Source organism: Staurois parvus, unplaced genomic scaffold, assembly GCF_062004578.1.
Source record: "Staurois parvus isolate SC_StPar_1 unplaced genomic scaffold, SC_StPar_1.0 ptg000634l, whole genome shotgun sequence".
Taxonomy (NCBI): Eukaryota; Metazoa; Chordata; class Amphibia; order Anura; family Ranidae; genus Staurois; species Staurois parvus.
The window spans coordinates 3,113,922-3,130,746 of NW_028318430.1; the positions used below are offsets into that span (position 1 = coordinate 3,113,922).

At 40.2% G+C, this 16,825-nt stretch overlaps 1 protein-coding gene across 1 annotated transcript in view; it reads left to right on the forward strand.

The window, feature by feature from the left end:
* Window positions 1–16,825, forward strand: part of GABRA5 (gamma-aminobutyric acid type A receptor subunit alpha5) — a 282,141-nt gene that overhangs the window by 97,258 nt on the left and 168,058 nt on the right. The gene's annotated exons all lie outside the window — the stretch shown is intronic.

The following is a 16,825-nucleotide window of genomic DNA, read 5'->3' on the forward strand; positions in this document are numbered from 1 at the left end:
ATATATACACATACATACACTATATTGCAAAAAGTATTGGTACACCCCTTTGAATCATTGGATTCAGGTGCTCCAATCAGCTCCATGGCCACAGGTGTATAAAATCAAGCACCTAGGCATGCATACTGCTTCTACAAACATTTGTTAAAGAATGGGTCACTGTCAGGAGCTTAGTGAATTTACCTGTGCAATAAGTCCATCTGTGAAATTTCCTAGCTACTAAATATCCCACAGTCAACTGTTAGATGTATTATAACAAAGTGGAAGCAACTGGCAACAATAGCAACTCATCCACAAAGTGGTAGGCCACGTAAAATGACAGAGCGGGGTCAGAGCATGCTGAAACGCACATTGCGCAGAAGTCTCCAAATGTCTGCAGAGTCAATAGCTAAAGACCTCAAAGTTTCATGTGGCCTTCAGATCAGCACAACAACAGTGCATAGAGAGCTTCATGGAATGGGTTTCCATGGCTGAGCAGCTGCATCCAAACCTTACATCACCAAGTGCAATGCAAAGTGTTGGATGCAGTGGTGTAAAGCACACCGCCACTGGACTCTAGAGCAGTGGAGATGTGTTCTCTGGAGTGATGAATCACGCTTCTTTGTCTGGCAATTCAATGGACGTGTCTGGGTTTGGTGGTTGCCAGGAGAACGGTACTTGCTTGACTGCATTGTGCCAGGTGTAAAGTTTGGTGGAGGGGGGATTATGGTGTGGGGTTGTTTTTCAAGAGTTGGGCTTGGCCCCTTAGTTCCAGTACAGGGAACTCTTAAGGAGTCAGTATACCAAGACATTTTGGACAATTTCATGCTCCCAACTTTGTGGGAAAAGTTTGGGGATGGCCCCTTCCTGCTCCAACATGACTACGCACCAATGCACAGAGCATGGTACATAAAGACATGGATGAGCGAGTTTGGGGTGGAGGAACTTGACTGGCCTGAACAGTGTCCTGACCTCAACCTGATAGAACAAGAACACTTTTGGGATGAATTAGAGCAGAGACTGCAAGCCAGATCTTCTTGTCCGACATCAGTGGCTGACCTCACAAATGTGCTTCCGGAAGAATGGTCAAGCATTCCCATAGACACACACTTTGTGGACAGCCTTCCCGGAAGAGTTGCAGCTGTTATAGCTGCAAAGGGTGGGTCAACTCAATATTGAACCCTACGGACTAAGACTGGGATGATATTAAAGTTCATGTGTATGTAAAGGCAGGCGTCCCAATACTTTTGGCAATATAGTGTATATATACATATATATATATAAATATATAGCGAGAGAGAGAGAGAGGGAGGGAGAGAGAGATAGAGACCTATTTAATAGTCTTTAAGTTACAAGATCTCTGAATCCCCAACCCATCTGTAATTCTGGAAGTGATATGGACTAAATGTAACAAAATAGTTTCACCCAAACTCTCATTTATATCCTATAAAGTTGGATAGTTACTTGTGAGCCACTAGGAGTTTTCTTTCTATATGTAAACTCTATTATCAATTAATTTCGTACATAAAAAATATAAAAAAATATAAAATACAAAAAATAATAAAATAATACAAATTAGTTAATTGCGTGCTTAAATTAGTATTTATGAAATATTAGATCGCCAGGTACTTATTACACCCTCTCTAGGTGTATAAATGTTAACCATAAATGCCAGTATTGTACCGCGCTCCAATATATTCTACCTTATGTGATATTGTGAATTCCTAAGTGTACCACCGATAATCAAATACATCAATCAATTGTACTTAAATATATGATTTGAGTCCCTGTAGCGTAATGCGTAGGGGAGGGGCGGTGACGTCATCACGCATCCACAGAGGAACGGCGAGTATACTCATTGAAGGCAGACACACCTGTAAGGCTGACCATAGTACGATCTGGATACACTTCATGTAAAGCGCTACTTTATCTTTCAAAATGTGAGTGGGAAATCAAAGTACAATAAACCATTGATATCCCGGATAAGACACTATGTTTCTTTTCCCTTCTCTGTATGTTCCATATATGGAGGATTAAGCCAAGCAGCCAGCGGAGAAAGTCCTACTGAGAAGGCTGTGCTGAGGAGAGAGGAGAGGAGAGAGGAGAGAGAGGTTCACACAGTGGACACAGACTCATCACACTATCCAGACTGAATAATAACACCATCTCATTTACACAGAAGAGAACTGTCATTCCCACTTCAAATATTTTTTATTTATATTTTTTATTTACGTTTTTTTTGTTTTTTCACATTTATAAAATAATTTACTTTATATATTTACACAAATCATATATTTAAGTACAATTGATTGATGTATTTGATTATCGGTGGTACACTTAGGAATTCACAATATCACATAAGGTAGAATATATTGGAGCGCGGTACAATACTGGCATTTATGGTTCTCATTTATATCCTGATCTTATATCCTGGAAGCCTTATTGCCACAGAAACACAGGAAATAAAATTCTTCCAACACTCACTAGATGGCAACAATGCATTCCAAATGTTACAGTAACATGTATATCCATGTCAATGTCTGAATTGGAAGGTCTGGCTTCTCCCATTGTTACTTGTTAATATTTACATTTCTAATCAGTTGATGTTGTTGAAATATCTATAGATTGCCTGTTAAAAAAGGTATCATATCAGTAACACATTGTTGATAGCAGCTGGTATGCTTAGTAGAGATGATTAAACACCTTATCCATTGGCAGTTCACGTTAGCTTCATTTGCCAAGTTTAAATTCCCCTTTTGTGATGTTTTAAACTTTTCACCAGAATCACATACTTAAACAAAAATACTGTGCTACACAGAGGTCCCAGTGTGGTACACAAGGCATACAGGCACAATCACAACATTGGGATTCAGACCTTCTGTTCTGCTAATACTAGTCAGAATAAGTATTATCTGGTGTTTACAAAAAAAAAAAAAGCAAAGAAAAGAAAACAAAAAGCGATGTCCCTTTCCAAAACACAAGTCTGATGTTAAAAGACACTGGGTTCTTTCATTCTACTAGTGTCTCCAAGCAAGATATGCAGAAAAAGTGGAGAAGGGGTTATATGCCAAATATCACCGACCTGATACCTAAATATGACCCTACCCGTAATCTTCGCTCCTCGCAAGACCTACTCTCTAGCTCCCTGGTCTCCACCTCCCACGCCCGACTGCAGGACTTCTCCAGAGCTTCCCCCATCCTCTGGAACTCACTTCCCCAATCCATCAGATTGTCCCCTACCCTCCTCACCTTTAGGCGCACCCTGAAAACTCATCTCTTCAGGGAAGCCTACCCCACCCTCACCTAACAGCCAATCCCCTCCACTCCTCACTCCATTCCATCCCCACAGCCATCTCCTCCTGTACCACCATCCCCTCCCTCCTAGACTGTAAGCTCAAAAGGGCAGGGCCCTCTAACCCTCGTGTATTGTGTATTGTTTTGCTACTGTATTGTCTCATGTCTTGTCCCCCATTCTAATGTACAGCGCTGAACAAACCCTTTGGCGCTATATAAATACTCTATAATAATAATAATAATAATATGCAAATTGCCTGATCTTATTTCCGGTGCCCTACCTGTTCACTATAATACAATAAAAACAAGCCGACATCTAACTGAAAAAAACAAATCCAAATGTATTTATTACAGGTACTTATACTACTTAGCTCCTCAATTTACTCTGCGCTTTACATATATATTGTACATTCACATCAGTCCCTGTCCTCAAGAAGATTTCAATCTAAGCTCCTAACTCACATTATTTATTATTATAATATTATTATTATTATACAGTATTTATATAGCGCCAACAGTTTGCGCAGCACTTTACAAAATGAAGGTAGAAATTACAGTTACAATACAATTTTGTACAAGAGGAATCAGAGTGCCCTGCTCGTTAGAGCTTGCAATTTAAGAGGGAGGGTCAAGTGATACTAAAGGTAATAGCTGTGAGGGATGAGCTGATGTAGAAAGTAAAAACGCAGTGTATTAATTAGAAGCAGGATAGGCTTCTTTAAAGTGATGGCTTTTCAGGGATCGTCTAAAAGTGGATAGATAAATACACATACTAGGGCCAATTTTAGACAGGAGCCAATTAACCTACCAGCATGTCTTTGGAGTGTGGGAGGAAAACTGGTAGGCACAGGGAGAACAGACAAACTCCATGCAGGTAGTGCTGTGGTGGGGATTCACACCAACAACCCTAGTGTTGCTAAGTGGTAGCACTAACCACTTAGCAACTGCACTGCTTAAACAATCTTTGCCCTCTGCTGAACACTTTATTTAGAAATGTAAGAAATAAACACAATAAATATAAATACATCCATTTTACACCCAAGTCAAAACCATTTTAGAAGCTATCCCAATTTATACATAACAAACAGAACTTTAAGAAAATAACTACTTTGTGTTTTTTATTTTAAAATATATTTAAATCCCTTCACGATGGAAGGTAAAATAACCTGTTTTAAATCATGGCATGAGATTTTGAAGCCTCATGCACACTGGGCATAAAAAAACACTGCTTTTAGAGGCATTTGGTGTTTTATATTTCTACCTCTAAATGTCCCTCCACAGTAGACTATGTGGCCATGCACACATAGGCATTTACAGGCATATTAGAAGAGAATATATAATAAGACCTCCTGGGCTCAAGAGCCTATTGCTAACTAATATAAGCTGCTAACATCTGCACCTTTTACCTATAAGTGAAAATACTGAAAATACAAAGAAATGATGTAGCGCTTCTTAATACACAATCAAAAAAGTGAAAATCCCTATTGGGATAGATAAGTGAATGAATATGAAGTGAATAAATATATGGTCTTAAATCTATTATGATCCAGTCCCACAGCAAGCAGTGCTAGATAACCAGATCACTAAAGTGAATACTTCTATACAACATATAAATAAAAGTGAACCACACACGTGATCCCAGCACTGGGGGACAAGTATAAGTGAAAAAAGTGCTCAGTGTTATATAAACACTCAAATCCACATAAATATGTGTGATAATAGTGACAAAATATTGATAAATGAAACCCTTATACGATAACAAACTGAATAATATATCACTAATGAATGAATCAAATGAATTAATTGCAATATCAAAATAGAACAAAAAACACCAACAGATAAATCCCCTTATAAACACAAGTCCAATCAAAATTGTATGTGACACCAGTGTCCACAATAATACAAAAAAGACATGCAGGTGATCTTGTGCGTTGTTGTTTCTGGTGATATATCCACACACAGCTAAAAGGGCTCCTTACTGTGACCCTAAAAAGGGCCTATAAGCTTTTTGGGTCACTCCTGGACCCTCCAAGACTGGATTCTTTTTAATGATATTTTCCAACCAATTTCACCTCAGAAGAAAACTTGAGAACATTCCAGGACAAGATCAGCCCGATGTCCCCTCTGTATGGTTCTAATTTGATAAAATCAGCTCCCACAGGATCCATATAAAGAGAGAACCCCAATAGTGTGATACCTTTTTAATTATGCAGAGCAAATATACATATCCAATGCACTCACATTAGTATCCATCTTTCAAACAGCATTAAACCTCATGTATGGGTGTACTTGCATGGGTTCTGTGAGTACAAAGATGCCATTCATGCCCCACACACCTGACTTCACCAATATGGATTTTCACTTTTTTGAGTGATTATTTACATATTAGAAGAGGAACATTTGGGCATAAAAAAGCATAACGTGTTGGCCAAAAGAATTCATTGTCGCACATGGACACAAATTCGTGTAACCAATATGCAGATTTTACTCAGTTTTTAAGAAGCTTTTAGGGTTTAATTGTGGATGGGGGTGGGGGTTGAGATATTTCTTAGCCCTGCACAATTGGAATGTGTAAGGATAACTTAAAGGACCCCTTTACTAGTTAAACAGGAGAAGTGGAAAGCTTACTAATAAGTTTCACATGCTGAAGGGCAACTTTTTTTGATGCTCCATCTTGCAAATCTGAGAAATTGGCTAGTTGAAGCATATCAAAGGGTCTGCACAGTCCTATTTCTGTGGTGAAACCATACAGTGCACTATCTTTGGAAACAACATGCTTTTATTTTTAAAAAAGTAGCAGAAAAAAACATAAATGGCAGACTAGACAAGTGTATCTTAAATAGGACTGAATTTTAATCCATGTGGATCAGTTTACACAGCAATTAAATATATATATTAAAGTGGTTCTAAAGTCTATACTTTCAATGCTGTAAAATCTTTCAGTGCCTGATTCTCCCCCTTCCCTCCCAAATACTTCTCTAAGACCTGTATCTCCTTTGCAGGTCTTTTCTCCTCTCTCTGCTCTCTCACAAGGCTTGGATCCTGGGGGTGCTAGTCAAGTCCAGTAAGGAGGGAGCAGGGGTGGGGCTGATCCACGCAGAAGAGGAGGAGCCTACAGTGCCAGCGGGGGACCCCAGAAGAGGAAGTTTGAGGTTGCTCTGGGCAATACCATTGCACAGAGAAGGTAAGTATACCATGTTTTTATTTTAGCAAAAAAAATTAACTTTACAACCACCTAAGGACTTGGTTAAGTGTTCAAAGATAAAGCATATCTAAATACAAAAACAAAAATGTAATCTATTGCACCTTACTTAAAGCGGAGTTCCACTCACGCTGCCAAAAAATAAAAGTCAACAGCTACAAAAACCTTAGCTGCTGACTTTTAAAAAACAGCCACTTGTCCCTCGGTCCCACGGTGTGTCCCCCGCAGACTGATTCACCGGCCGTCCTGTATTCTAGGAGACCGGCATCTTCAGTGTGGGCACCTGGCTGTGATAGCTTGCAGCTTTATTTTAAAGTTTTTTTTCCCTTTTGTTTTCTCCTGGTGATCTGGCCAATAAAATTTTCTGTCTATAGTGGCTACACGCACTCCTTCACTAATCCCTGGCAAAAAGTATGGAATTACCACTCTTGGAAAATGTTCATTCAATTGCTTAATTGTGTAGAAAAAAAAATTAATAACAGACATGCCTTAAAACTATTTTCATTTAACATTCCAACCTTCTGGCTTTAAGAAACACTTAAAAAAATAAAAAAGAAAGAAAAATGTAGTCAGTTGCAACTGTTTTTGCAGATCAAGCAAAGGAAAAACATGTTCTGAGGAAAATATTATGGGATCATGAAAAAAAATCCTACAGTACACCACTAGTACTTTGTTGCACCACCTCTGGCTGTTGTAACATCTTGAATTGTCTGAGGCATGGATTTAACTATCGACAAACAGTATTCTTCATCAATCCAGCTCCAACTTTCTCTTATTGCAGTTGCCAGATCAGCTTTGCAGGTTGGAGCCTTGTCATGGACCATTTTCTTTCAGTTCCATCATAGATTTTCAATTGGATTGAGGTTCAGACTATTTCAGACCATGCCATTGACATTATATGTCTTTCTTGAAGGAAAGTTTTCACGGCTTTTGCCCTAAGGCAAGATGCATTATTATCCTGAAAAATGATGTCATAATCAGCAAACATCCTTTCAATTGATGGAATAAGAACAGTGTCCAAAATCTTAATATAAACATGTGCATTAATGTCAGGATCCTGTCCACGGCAGAAGTTCTGGAAAATCTGGCATTTCTGCCAGTACCCTGCATGGCTGCAGAAGCACACATCAGCCTCAGTTTGGTGCCAGATGGCCTTTATAAGGAGGCTCATCACTTCCTCAAGTTGCTGGATGATCTCTAGCTCCCCTGTCAGGAATGGACTCGCCAATAGTGGTGGGACTCACCTGCCTTGTGGGTTGCAGTACCAGGGCTGGCCAGCGGGTGCTCTCAGCAACCAGAGGCTCATTCCTGCAATCAGCCAAAACACCTGAGGCTGATTGCAGGAGGTGCATATAAGGAATGACCAGGCCTGTGATCTGAGCCTTGGTGTAGGTTGCCCATGAGCCCCTGTATCTTGTTCCTGATTCCTGTGTTCCTGTAGTGCGTTCCTTGTTGCTGACCTTGCCTGTTCTGATCCATGCTGACATTCTCCTGCTCTGACCCCTGGCTCGTCCCTGACCATCCTTCTGCCTGATCCTCTGTACCGTGCTGGCCGCGAGTTACTGAACCCAGCATGTGACCTGACTACCCTTGTCTGCTGCTTGTACCGTGCCTGTCCCCACCGCTACTGACCTGGCTAGTCTGACCACGCTCGCTCCTGACTGTGATCCATCCACCCCGCTCGGACCTAGACCTGCCAGCACTCTCTAACACAGCCGGACGCACTCAGGGGTCGCAACCTGGTTCCAGTCTGCACCAAGTCCATCCCCACCATCAGGGGCCCTGGTGAATAGCAGGCTGGGACTTAAACCCCGCGCCCTGAGGAAATCCATGCAGTGGGCTTGGCCTGCCTGACCACTCCACCTCTCCAGCCCTGACTGCACTGTGTACCTATTGGTTTGTTTTGTTTGCACTGTGAACCTATTAGTTTGTTTGTTAGCACTGTGTTACCTATTAGCTTAAGGTTAGTTTTGTTTGCACTGTGTTTGTTTATTTGTGCAGCTAATAATAAATATTATTATTATACCATATCTGAAGCCTGCGTTTCCCTGTGTCAGTCCACACACCTCTGGTCATACCCGGAGCCCTGACATCCCGATACCTTGTTCCTGTTTCCTGTGTTATTGTGACCTGTGATTTCCTGATACCGACTCGGCTTGCTCTTGGACCTGTCTACTCTGCTTAACCCCTGATCTGACCTCGGCTTGGCTAACGGATACTCTCTCTCCATGAGCCATGATTCATATCATTCAGCTTTGTGCAACAGCTCACCAAGGTGTGCAAGCACTCTTTTTTAACTGCAGACTAATTAGCAGATGTAATCGGATGCAGATGTTTGTTTTAGAACTGCAAAGTACATGGTGATTCCAAAATATTTTCCTCGGAATTGAGTGATTCCATATTTTTTCCTCTGCTTGCCAGGGGTTGTATTTATGGAGGAGCAACATAGCCACTCTTGGACAGCAGCAGTGTCAAACTGGGGAGAGAATAGTGTTAGATGCATTAGTAGATTTAGAAGGACCTTGCGTGAGTGACTAACAAATTAAAGTTTAACTCCTAAGCAATCCCACAACCAATCACAAATATTCTATTATTGATTTAAATACTCTACACTAATAAAATCTAAAATTTCACTGGTTGATATCAGTAAGTGCACATTTTCTTTCTTGGTAAACTTTGTGGCAGGGCTGGAGTTATGTGGGGACAAATTTGGCAAGGTCCCCACACTCTCTTGGACCCCAATTAGCAGCATGACAGCAAGATAATATTTCTCACGATCTTTTGTGTGCTCTCACTTCTGCAGTTCAGTGTAATTTGTATTCAGTGCAGCCAATCAGGGAGCTCTAATACTGACACATACATTTTCACAGTATCAAAGCTCCCTTATTGATTATACTGTTATGAACACAGATTACATTGAACTGCAGGAGCGTGGGATGGCTCCACAAAGCGCTGTGAGAATTGTCACTGAAAGGTGAGGAGTAAGTGCACACAAAGAATAGCACAGCACTACATTACAATAACAGGTGTTTACTATAACAGAGGAAGATGGGCAGTGTTCTTGTTGAAGTTGCTTTTTTCAGGACAGATAAAGAAAAAGAAAGAAAGACAGAAATAACCCTTCCATCTCTATGCAGGCTGTTACTAATCCTTTCTAGATCTTTAGGGCCCTTCCACACTTATGCAAGAGGAATTAACACACATTTTTTATAAACCTTAAAGCATGTGTTTATGCTTTGGCGCTGGGTATTTTTTTACTTCTGCTAACTACTGTCACTGTGATGTGCACAAGAGTAGAGGCTCTCTTGGCTCTCTCAATTCTCATTGGCTTAGAGACAGCAGGGGGAGACATTGGCTCCTGCTGCTGTCAATCACAGCCAGTGAGGAGGGAGCAGTAGGTGGTGGGGCAAAGCCACGCTATGTATGTCTTATGGACACACAGAGCTGGCTCAGAAGCAAGCCTGCACGAGTACCCCCATAGCAAGCAACTTGCTATGGGGGCACTTGGTGGTGGTGGGGGGGGGAGAAGTATGACATGTTTGCTATTTAAAGAAATTGTTTAGAATTACTTTAAGCCTGCTATGCAAAGTAATATTATACACTAAGGAGTGCAGATGCCCACTTAGTGTCAACCACCTTAGTTACAGTAATTCAAAACCAACTATGGTGTGTGCTATACTGATGACTACAGGTGGTGTTATACTACTCCTAAACACTTGTAGAATACTTTGTCCAGGTCTGCTGACCTATTTATCTAATGCTATAGGGACATAGAATTGTATTGTGTTTATATAAATATTGATATGTTTTTTGCTTTAAACTGTCAATGACCTGACTTGTGACCAATTTTTGTACTGCATACTGGCTGTATACAGGTTTTGAATACTTTAAACACAGAATTTACAAAATACTGGTGCATGCAATTGCTTTTTGAGCCAAAGATGTAGGTGTGATTTGTATATTTCTTTCAGATTTATGCAGAAATCTAGCTTGAAACTATGAATTTCCTGTAATAAAGACCAGTCACTGCTAATCACTCTCCTTATCAAGGTGGCCAGTCTTGTAGTTTTTTGCAGGCCCTTTAGATCCCACCAATAGCTCTGCTGTTTTTACAGGGAGAGAAGAGCTTCATATTTACAGTATGTCGTTACTACATTTAGAAGTTAAAACCTGTGTTTGCAAAAACTTTTGAGGAACACAAAGTATATTTATATAATTTGTGTCTATTGTGTAATACTGCAAGTGTACAATCCAAATGCACACGTTCCTGCGTTAAAAAGGGCTGTGTGTATAAGTGGGTGCTGTAGTGACCATTGGCTGCAACTGAACAGAATCAGCAAGGGAAAATGTCACCAGCACACCAAGGATCATCAATATGAGTCCAAAAGTTTTAATTAACGATCACATAGTTACAGCAAGGCAAAGTTTTGGAGTCTCGCAGGACCCCTTCATCGTCACATGCCTGATGAAGGGGTCCTGCAAGACTCCGAAACGTTGCCTTGCTGTAACTATGTTAATGTTCATTAAAACTTATGGACCCATATTGGTGATCCTCGGTGTGCTGGTGACATTCTCCCTTATTGTGTAATACTGTCAAGCTGACGAAAACAGCTCTCGGTCCCAAGAAAACATTAGTAGCCATCTGGATTGCTTCCAATCATGTGACCACTGTGACAGCCAATCCCAGTGGTCACATGATTGCTGATCCTTCCAGACCCCTGAAGGAACATTTAAACAGGATGCCAGAAAGGGGTTAACACCATTCATGCATTCTTATACCAGTGTGCAGTACTTTTATGGGAAGACTATTGTTCTCAACGGTCATGTCATTGCTGGCATTTTATGGGATAACTGAAAGTCAATAAAATATAGCCCCTCCACATCTTTGAAATAATTTATGATAAAACATTATTTTTGTTTAAATTATATGAAAATGTCTATAAGAAAATGTATTACAGTCATGGCCGAAATTGTTGGCACCCTTGATATTTCTCCAGGAAATCATGTATTTCTCACGAAACGTATTGCATTAACACATGTTTTGCTATACACATGTTTATTCCCTTTGTGTGTATTGGGACAAAACAAAAAAAGGGAGGAAAGAAAGCAAATTCGACATAATGTCACACAAACCTCCAAAAATGGGCTGGACAAAAGTATTGGCACCCTTTCACAACTGCGGATAAATAAGAATGTTACAAGCATGTGATGCTCCTGTAAACTCACCTGGGGCAAGTAACAGGTGTGGGCAATATAGAAATCACACCTGAAAGCAGATAAAAAGGAGAGACGTTCACTTAACCTTTGCATTGTGTGTCTGTCTGTGCCACACTAAGCATGGACAACAGAAAGAGGAGACGAGAACTGTCTGAGGACCTGAGAACCAAAATTGTGGCAAAATATCAACAATCTCAAGGTTACAAGTCCATCTCCAGAGAACTAGATTTGCCTTTGTCCACAGTGCGCAACATTATCAAGAAGTTTGCAACCCATGGCACTGTAGCTAATCTCCCTGGTCGTGGACGGATGAGGAAAATTGATGAAAGATTGCAACGCAGAATAGTCCGGATGGTGGATAAGCAGCCCCAAACATGTTCCAAAGACATTCAAGCTGTCCTGCAGGCTCAGGGAGCATCAGTGTCAGCGCGAACTATCCGTCGACATTTAAATGAAATGAAACGCTATGGCAGGAGACCCAGGAGGACCCCACTGCTGACACAGAGACATAAAAAAGCAAGACTACAGTTTGCCAAAATGTACTTGAGTAAGCCAAAAGCCTTCTGGGAAAACGTCTTGTGGACAGATGAGACCAAGATAGAGCTTTTCGGTAAAGCACATCATTCTACTGTTTACCGAAAACGGAATGAGGCCTACAAAGAACAAAACACAGTACCTACGGTAAAATATGGTGGAGGTTCAATGATGTTTTGGGGTTGTTTTGCTGCCTCTGGCACTGGGTGCCTTGACTGTGTGCAAGGCATCATGAAATCTGAGGATTACCAAAGGATTTTGGGTCGCACTGTAGGGCCCAGTGTCAGAAAGCTGGGTTTGCGTCCAAGATCCTGGGTCTTCCAGCAGGACAATGACCCCAAACATACGTCAAAAAGCACTCAGAAATGGATGGCAAAGAAGCGCTGGAGAGTTCTGAAGTGGCCAGCAATGAGCCCAGATCTAAATCCCATTGAACACCTGTGGAGAGATCTTAAAATTGCTGTTGGGAAAAGGTGTCCTTCCAATAAGAGAGACCTGGAGCTGTTTGCAAAGGAAGAGTGGTCCAAAATTCCGGGTGAGAGGTGTCAGAAGCTTATTGATGGTTATAGGAAGCGACTGATTTCAGTTATGTTTTCCAAAGGGTGTGCAACCAAATATTAAGTTAAGGGTGCCAATACTTTTGTCCAGCCCATTTTTGGGGTTTTGTGTGACATTATGTCATATTTGCTTTTCTGCCTCTGTTTTATATTTGTTCCAATACATACAAAGGGAATAAACATGTGTATAGCAAAACATGTGTTAATGCAATACCTTTTTTGTGTGAAATACTTGATTTTCAGGAAAAATATCAAGGGTGCCAACAATTTCGGCCATGACTGTATGTGTTAGCTAACCACATAAAAGCTCAGTAATATGCTCTATTGTCTCTAATACTGATCAATGACTTCTGCCTGGTGAACATCAGAAGTACAGTAGATTCTCCTAAGAATTAGCGCTACCAATCATCAATATGTGTATATTGTATATCAGAGAGTATAAGACAAGCTGCTTTTTCTGAGTTTTGATAGGTTGGAAGTACGGTTTGTTTGTTGTAGAACATGCAAATGTTGCACTTTAAAAGATTTGAGTGCATCCTCACTGGTAGGAAGATTTTGATGCTACTTAGTGCTGGGTCATTTCAAGAACCAATACAAAGTTGGTGAAAAGAAATCAAGATTTTTAGTATCTGTCTCATTTATTTCATTCTACCAAAATGTCTAACAATAAATGTATGTAATCATTCGTTAAAAGTATTGGGCAATAACATCTCTTTACTACATTGTGTTTGTCAGTAAATGTCTAAATATGTATTGGGATAGGCTGTGAATATGCTGATTATTAGCACCTTTAAACAAATATATAAAAAATATGATCACCCAAAGGTCACGGGGGCAACATTGTATATGTAGCCCCTGAACTGATCCTGTCAGTGCAACATCATGTGATCGGGATATCCGACATATATGAGTATACGCACACCCTAAATTTTATTTGCTTTAAGCTAGTACTTGCAACCTCAAATCTTACAATATTTGTTGGATTCATCTGATAAACTCTATGCAAATACTATTCTTAGTAAGCGTCAAACACATGTCCTTTTTATAGTAAAGCAACAGTGCTAAACAGTAAACCACATACAATTTTGGGGCCCAAAACAAAAAAAGAGGAGTGACTGAAATCAATTTTCTACTATACCTCACCAAAGAAGATAAGAAGAATACCAATTAGGTGTAACTTTTAAATATATATATAAATCAATGAACATAAAATATGACTTTTCCATAGGAAGTTGTGCAGTACACTGCTCTTGAATGTTATACACCCTGTTGCGATGTCATAATTTTAGTAAAAGGATACTAAAAATAACTATAAACCTTCAGTAACCGGAGCTGAAAAAGCTTAGGATTAGTTTTCTCTAAAAGACTCATACACTACAAATTTACATGAGACTATTTCATGCCATTTATGCGCTAATATACATGAACTAACTCTCAAGCATTCACTTTTGCCATCAGGCAGTGCTTGAAACTAACATCATAGAATGAAATCAGTAGCAAGCAAGCAACCAGGAGACCCATTTAGTTTCATGCCACTGAAGTGAAAGTACATTACATTAGGAATGGTAAATGGATATCCCCTGGGAAGCCATAGACTGCCTAGAGAATAACACGCCTCGGCTTCAATTTAGTATTTTTAATTCTCTTCAGTCTCTTGCTGCCCAATACACGCCACTCTGAAGAGAAACATTAACATGCAAACAATGCTATTTGGTATTCTAAGGCAGACACATTCTGAAACAGGAATATGGAAAGAATAAACAAAGGTATGCAATACACTGGATCTGGGCTTAACAAGAGTAGACAGCACAGGAGATTAAAGTACAAAAACAAAGTACATTAAATTTGACTTCTGCAATCAAACCATACTTATTTATTTATAACCAGGTTAATTTGTTTTGAAGTAAACCCATAATGAAACATTTTGTTCATATTAGTTTTTCACCTGCAAGTCAGGGAGGGAGTAACACAAAAATGGTGGTTTGGGACTTCATTGACATGCATAATGCATTTTATAGAATACTGGGCTTCACTTGTCTTTGAAATTAATAAAATGAAAAGACAAGCATTATGAAATTATACCAAGGTTTAATGAAAGTGTCCTACTAAAGGTTTTTTATGGCTGTGCACACATTCTACAAGGTGTTTTTTGCATTAAAGCAGATCATTCTTGGGGAACCATGAAGGCTGCCATTGCTAGCCTCTCCTTCTGAAAATTGTAGTTTTCTGGTTGTAATACTCATTATTTTGCTTCGGTACTTTATACCTTTAACCCAGAACATCTACAAACAAATCAACAAGTAAGCTGTATAGAGGGTGTCAACATGCACATTGTCAGACTGTGGAGGAGGAAGCAGTACATGACTAGTGACTGAAAGAATATCTTAGATCAGATTGTAAAAATGCCTGGAAAGGTAATGGTATAGCTTTGCTTAAAGGTATATAGGATTGGTGAGTGTTGAAGAATATATGGAAGGGAATTCCAGAGGAGGGGAAAAGCTTATGCAGGATCAAAGAGTGTGAAGATGAGAAGAAGTGTTTTTGTGCTGTGCATATGTTTAAGTTTAGGTGGTATTTGGAAACATAGTTCTCAGAATTATTGGCAGAAATCTGGAAGACTGACAAACAGGAACAATGTTTAGAAAGCTAGAAGAAACTTAGATACTGTAAATCAAGCAGCAGGGTTGCTGAAGTGGTTCTAGTCTGTTGGTTGGTGGGCCAAAGAGGAGAGTGTTACAGCAGTGAAACTGAGAAATGATGAGGGTATGCTGTAGCTTTTCAGCTGTATTATTCTGGCTAGTTCAGCAAGCTTTCAAAGCACATTACGTTTCTTTAGCAGGCATGATACCTGAAATCCTTCCTCATGAGGAATTCTAACATGTTTTGAAATTTGAATTTTCAATTGACTGAAACTCAACCAGGAAATGGCATTTCTTTAACTCCTAACTATATACTTTTGTTGATGGTGAACAAAGTACAATACTAGGTAGTGTTCCTGAGTAAAGGAATTATGGCACTGTCCCAAAGATACAGGTCACCGTTATCCAAAGGGTGTCTCCACATGGCTCTGCAGTCTGGGCCGTTTTTTCACAGAACAAATGTGGTCTGAATCCTCTGCCTGAAGCATATCAGCCATGATAAAATTGCCAGTCACTTGGGTACCACATACAAAGGGAGACACAAGAATCTGGACCACAAAACCTCGGTGGAATCGGCACCACTATGAAACCTGTCTGCAGCAAAAGACCCGCACTCTTCAACCTTGTTCCATACTTTCCACCTTCCCATCTCCCCCTCCACAATGTTCTCTATCTGTATCCACTAAAACCTTATTTTCCTCAAACTATAGAGATGGAAGTCTCACAGGGGGTTTCATAGGCTTATGACACAAGCAGGAACGAGAGTCAGCATTGGGCCACACAATGTTTGAACCTTGACATAAGTCTCCAACTTTTTCTTGCTGTCTCTAACAGCATCCTTGACCAGGCAGGTGTCTCTTCCACAGTTGCTAAAGCATAGGCAAATCGCCTTGGCATTACCCCCATGCCCAGTGTCTCAATGCCAGCTTAAAAAAACTGCTGACTTGTGGAATCAGCTCCCTTCTATGAGTTTATGAAATGTGCTGCACTGCAGTGGAAGGTACCCAGCTGGCAATTGTTTGCCCAGAAGGTCACCTTTGCCCTCCATCATCATGTGGAGGATAAGGTGTCCATGAGGCTGAACTGTCTTGTTAGCAGCATGGTGCACATGACTACAGATCAAGCGATCCAGCAAACTAGGACTTTTGTGTTCATATGATAAAAGAACAAATTTCAAGAAGTGGAAACTGCATTTTTTTGTACACTCCACTGCTACATTTATACTTATACCAGCGTTTAACTTAATCATGGAAAGCTTCGGCATAGATGGATTTGTCAGTTCACCTGAACCAACCTAGGACGGCCTGCTTCACTTCGTCATCAATGAAGCAGAGAAATATTTGTCTCTTGTGCAATATCATGACAGGTTATGAGTTGATTATCCAGGATCAGGCATTCCACGC